Source organism: Arvicola amphibius, chromosome 9 (genome assembly GCF_903992535.2).
Source record: "Arvicola amphibius chromosome 9, mArvAmp1.2, whole genome shotgun sequence".
Classification (NCBI taxonomy): Eukaryota; Metazoa; Chordata; class Mammalia; order Rodentia; family Cricetidae; genus Arvicola; species Arvicola amphibius.
This window is the reverse complement of record NC_052055.2, coordinates 32431144-32437143: the sequence shown is the minus strand read 5'-3', so window position 1 is coordinate 32437143 and position 6000 is coordinate 32431144. Positions and strand designations below refer to the sequence as shown.

General features: G+C 41.0%; 1 protein-coding gene across 4 annotated transcripts in view; it reads left to right on the top strand.

The window, feature by feature from the left end:
• Positions 1–2201: 2201 nt before the first annotated feature.
• Ptk2 (protein tyrosine kinase 2) overlaps positions 2202–6000 on the top strand; it is a 101058-nt gene continuing 97259 nt past the window's right edge. For all 4 annotated transcript variants that reach the window (XM_038344062.1, XM_038344061.1, XM_038344060.1 and 1 more), the window contains exons 1-2: positions 2202–2338; positions 2863–2940. The gene's annotated coding sequence lies outside the window, so the exon portion shown is untranslated. The remainder of the gene's footprint in view (positions 2339–2862; positions 2941–6000) is intronic.

Genomic DNA, 6000 nt, shown 5'->3' with positions numbered 1-6000 from the left:
GGGTCTTACTGACATTGCATACATTTAATTCTCTTTAGTAAAGGCCTGATCTAAAGCGAGAACTAATTCTGCTCAGATGAGCTGGAATTTTCTTGTTTCCCTTCTGCTTCACTTCCATCAGAATTCAAGTGTTATTAAACTAGCTAGCTGTCGACTCCTGGCTGTCTTCTCTTTGCTTCCTGTCCACCTAACTAGCAAATGTTGTGTCTGTAACCACCTGAGTCGTCCTACTCCTCTCCTTTAACCATTGCCATTCATAGTGTCATCCTTCTCACCATTCTGTTGGTTGCCTGCTTGGCCTGCTGTGGTGTGACCAGATGTAGTTTTTCTGCTGCTTCTTGTCCCACTCACCACCCCTTATGCACAAAAGCAGAGTGGGCATCTAAAACAAGTCACATGTGGTCTTTGACCTTCTAACAGCCTGTTCTCTCATCTATGGTCAGTTTTCTTCCTGGTATCTTCTTTGCTCTCCTCAGCCTCTGGTTTTCATTTCAATAACTGCACCCTTCATCATGTAACCACATCTCCTGTTGTCCTAGCTCATTGTCTGAAACACTTTCTCTGACTCCAGATCTTTGCAGTCACTTCAAAAGGCTTTACCTTTGTAACACTACTAGAGAAGGCTATGTCCTCCTGGTTTCCTTTACCTGCCTTAGCAGCCTCAGCTCTCTCTGGGCCTCAGCTGTTCGACTTCCTCTTCACTGTCAATATTCAGCAGATCACTTAGCCTACCTCTCTGACCTTGGTCCATCAGAATTCTGGGTTTCATTTCCTCTGTGGGCTGTGCTGGCCACTGCATGCTTACTTCCAGTTCCAACAGCTTGTATGATGGATCTACTTGGACTCCTGATAGCCCCTGATATTCTTCCAACCTTTGCCTGCCAAATTGTTCCTCCTATTTTTGCCTTGTCAGTTCAATATCAGTTCCTGCCTGTAGCATCTTACATTCCAAGATAAAATCAGAGTCTGACTGCCTCTGATTTCTTTTCTGCTCTCTTCCTATATAAACTGTTTCTTCTTGCCTGAGTTAGTAGGAAACCTCTAACTTAGTTTTCCCCCCCCTGCTGTTGGCATTCCTATCAAAAACTTACTTCAAAAAACATCACTTCTTCACTCAAGGTTACCCAAGGAAGTAGAATCAGTGTTAGCAGTATAGAAACTAAATTCATGCCTACATTTGTTCTCTCTCCTCAAACCTCAGTGTGGGGGTTACTGTTTCCTTGCCTTCTTTTTGTTTCTCATACTGAAGATCAGGAGCATACTACCCGGGAAGCTCCATTCCCAGGTACTCAAGTGTGAGGCCACATTGCTCAAATGAGTAAAAGAAACAGAACCCAGTGGTTGTCTTTGCAAGGTAAAGCGCTATAGATATTAGTTTTTCTCCCTTCCACACACATGCATATGAAGCATGTAAATGAGCTCTCTGAAAGTGTCTGTTTTGCACATACGGTTTGTTTTCTTTGTCATGTAACAGTAAGATAGGATTTCAACCTCTATAAAGCCGGGCGGTGGTGGCGCACGCCTTTAATCCCAGCACTCGGGAGGCAGAGGCAGGCGGATCTCTGTGAGTTCAAGACCAGCCTGGTCTACAAGAGCTAGTTCCAGGACAGGCTCCAAAGCCACAGAGAAACCCTGTCTCGAAAAAAAAAAAAAAAACCAAAAAAAAACCAAAACTAGTTCCATAAAATGTTTTATAGTCTGCATAGAATATTAGTATCAAAAGTACATACCACAGTTTGTAAAATTATTCCGTATTTTGAATTAATGGTTTTGAAGATCCTCCTTATTGCTAAATCTTACAAAGAATAGTGTTCTGAAATTTCACTTTTTAGATCCAAGAACAAGGGCCTTTTCAAGTTAAATATATGTGCACATTCAAAAATGGTATTGGAACATGTGAGTGCCTATGTGAATGTTTTCCCTTTCTACTCTGGGCCATGGTCCCCTGTGGTGCATGGTCTAATGACTCTGCCTCATGTTTGCTATGCACACTGTTGCCTTAAGCTTCTGTTGAAAGAATGGAGTCCTGTGTTCAACTATACCTTTCAAATTGGACGAAGATTGTTAATGTGGATTTTACAATAGTTACTAATTATTTGGCAAGTGAGTTTTTGTAGTAATGTAAATGGTATGACTATGATTGAAATTTTTTTCTTGGTTGATTTGAAACATATTTTTCTATAACTTCATCATTCAGGCCAAAACACTAAGAAAACTGATTCAGCAAACATTTAGGCAGTTTGCCAACCTTAATAGAGAAGAAAGCATCTTGAAATTCTTTGAGATTCTCTCTCCGGTGTACAGATTTGACAAAGAATGCTTCAAGTGTGCTCTTGGGGTAAGTGTGTGGGACCTTGGAAGATGGGGACTTAATTGATTTCTTCTGCTTTTTCTTATCCACGTGTATCTACACTTATGATTGAAGGGAAACTAATTTGTCATAGTTCTTGACAAACAAAAATACTGTTTTGACACAAAATCATAGGGAAAAACAGGAAGAAAATATATTAATTAGATAATAAAATCATCTTTTGAATAATGTGTCTGTATTCATAAGTATGTGTTTTTATTCTGGCCTTCAATTTGGTTAGCTGTTCTCCAAGGACTAGTTTGCCTGTTGAGATAATCTTCCCAGAGAAAACAATTGCTTTCCAGATTCAAAAGTGACCACAATTAGTCTTGTCCAAACTCAGTAGATCTTAGGTCAATGACATTATAAATATTTATCTTATTTGGTTAGATAGATTAACAGCAAACAATGTCCTCTCCCAGCCTAAGTCTTTTTGATATATTCATGACTCCAGATCTAAAATCATTTTTTCCTTCTGTCACCCCTGTTCCCACCTGTTTGATCTTCCAAAGTCAAGTTGGATTATTTCTGTGGAACTGGCGATCGGCCCAGAAGAAGGGATCAGTTACCTGACAGACAAGGGCTGCAATGTAAGTCTGCTCCTGGAAGGACTCGTGGGTTTGGTTGTGGGCTCAAAGGAGTGAAGTTAAGGACTGGACAGGGCACTCCCATGAAAGACTTCATTCTGCACAGAAACCTATTCATTCTTTACATGGTCTTCTTGCTGGGGGCGGGGTGTTGGAGACACTTAAGTTTATTGTTTTTGGAATTCCTTAGCTTTGAGTGGAAATGAATAAGACAAATAGGGGGTGAATGAAAACTGATGGGGCTATTCCAGATTACCTTGTGAGGTCTTTAACTTCTGGATGTGATTTTTGTTTTAAATAACCCTTCATGAGTTAGTTCTAGAAAAATACATAACTTTAAATTCTGAATTCATTGTTTCCCTTGCTACCTCACTGAGGTAAAAAACTGGAGAGAGAGAAATCCTCAGTTTGTCTCAGTGCTGTGTTTCCTGTTTTGTGCTTCAGCAAATGCTGCTGAGCACCTGCTTATGCCATGTTCTGGCCGGGCTTGCAAAGAAGACCAAACAGACTGCAGTTCTTTTTTTGGCTTCATAGTCAGGAATGCATGGAGTGTATGCATGTAGTCTGTGCCATATGATGTGTGCAAGTGGCAATGCCTAGTGTTGAGGGTGTGAGCCTGTTTGGACAGCTGGTCAGAATTTGGTTTTGAGCTCTTCCTTGTAGGCTCACACTAGCAGGTGTGCTTTTTCACTGGTATGGGTTTCTGATCATAAATTTGTATGTGTATTTGGTATGACTTTGTGCCTGTACTCCTTGCTGTTCGTGCCCACTCTGCTGTGCTTCTGCCCTACCGTCCTTTCTCTGTAGAAGTTTCGGTCCCCACTGTGCCCACATATAAATGACAGTAATTGTTCTGAGCTTTTCTCCTCACTCTTTTCTATTGGATGGAAATGGATCTTAGCAAGTACATATCCTGCCTGTTGTACATCTTGCTTGTGAACCTGCCTTCCAGTCTACCTGGCACTGATGGCCGCCTGGGATTGTTTCAATCACTTAACTTTCAGATTTCTGCCCCAAGACCATGTTGAAATAAGTATTCTTTATTTGCTTGCTCATTTGTTCATTCATTTTTTTTACGTCAGTAGGTAGGTACATGTGTCCATGTGTGTGCACGCAGAGGCCATCTTCCTCTATCATTTTTCTCCTTAGTCCTCTAGACAGGGTCTTTTACTGAACCTGAAGTTCATTGCCTAGGTTGACTGGCCTGTGTTCTCCTGGGATCATCCTGCCTTGTTCACTCCTCCTCCTTTGCAGCCCTGAGGTTGCAAGCATGCCTGGCCTTTCCCCATGGGTGGTAGGACTTTGAGGTCAGGTATTCATACTTACACAACAGTCTTAGTCACTGCACAGCCGCCTCAGAGCCCAGAAGTAAGTGTTCTTTTACATGTATTTTTAGAAACTACTGCTCTCTCTTTTGTGGAAGAGATTCCGAGTGAATCTTTTTTAACTTGAAAAGAACTTGACGGGTTACTTCTAAGAAAGGCTGGAAAACTTCTCTCACTGATAGTGTGGGCATGGAATTTTCCTACTTCTAGATTCCACCATTTTTATAGTTCTTGTCATTTTCCCCATTTCATTTGTTTTATTTTGTTTTTGTTTTGGCGCTATTGTTGCCGTTTTAAGACAGGGTCACACTTTGTATCCCTGGCTGGCTTTGACTGTGTGACCTTTGCCATTCACACTCAGTGGAAATCTTCTGCCTCTGACCACTCACATGCTGAAATTATAGGTGTGAGATACCGCATCTGGCTTAATTTTTACATTTGAGTTAGTTGGAAGCACTTTTTGTTCTTCTGTTAATCTGATGTAAAGCAAAACAAAACAAAAAAATCTCAGTGTGGAAGTTGTAGTGTAGTCCAGTGAGTTGCACAGTATATTCTTTAGACCATACATTGTTACTTGTAAGTATTCCTTGCTGTGAGTCATTGGTCTAGTTTGAGTCCTCTGGTTTCTGCTATACCCTTGATAATGGGTCCTCACTGGGACTCTTCTTGGATATCCTGTTGTTGCCTTGTGTCATGGAGATCCTGTAATTTTGAATCTTCAGATACAGCCCCTTAACATGCTTTAGCAGTTCATAGGTGGGTGTTGGTGTTGGCTACCTTTGGGCATGGGTGGTCAGCCTGCCAGCTTTTCCTCATCATCACCACCTAGGTGAGCTCTCTAGCACTGCCCCAGCTAGCTCACCCACTGTAGCAGACAGCAGGAAGCTGGGCCAGTTCTCCTGCTCTCACATCCTCTTGTCTCTTTAAATTGTTCAAAGTGTAACTTAATGCCATCACCCGAAAAGTATTTAAGGATGACAGTATATGTGGAATGCATAAACTTAAGGCCTACATAAGTTAATAAATTTTCCTGCTTAAGGGTGGTTTCCCCTTGGGTATTATCCAGAACCAGATATATACTATTATTAAAGAACTTTTCCTGAGTTCATATTATTTCCTGAGGCATATTATTTCTATAATAGTAGCACTTGGGAAATGAAGGCAGGTATGAAGACTGGTAGGTCGAGGCCAGGTTGGGCACTTAGAGGGAGTTCTAGGCCACCTTGACCTAGATGATGATTCCTTGTCTACAAACAAACAAAAAACCTTTGTTCTTCTGATTAGATTTTATTGTGAGTAGCTCCTGTTCTTCCATCCTCTGCTTATAGGTTCTATTATAGAGTATGTGAATGCATTCTTTATAGTACTTCATTGTTTTGAAAATGCAGTACTATATTTTTAACTTGTATAATTTTTTCAACTATTCCAATATCTGCTTCCATCGAGAATTAAAACGATGTTTTTGAAGTGGGCATGTAGTTTATTGCAATGGTTCATTCTGTTTTCTTCATTCCTTTCTCTGGAATGAGCTTTCTCTTTCTTATGCCTACATCATGAGCCCGCCAGAAATCACCATGAGTCCAAGTTTAATGCAAAAAGCAAAGAGCCTTTATTGTGAGCTCAGGCTTGGACTCTCCATCCTCTCTGACACAGCAGTTGAATCAGGAAGAACACTGAGCTCAGCTATGGCAGGGTTTTTAAGGGATAAAGGATGGGGGTAGGGTAGGGGAATTTGGAT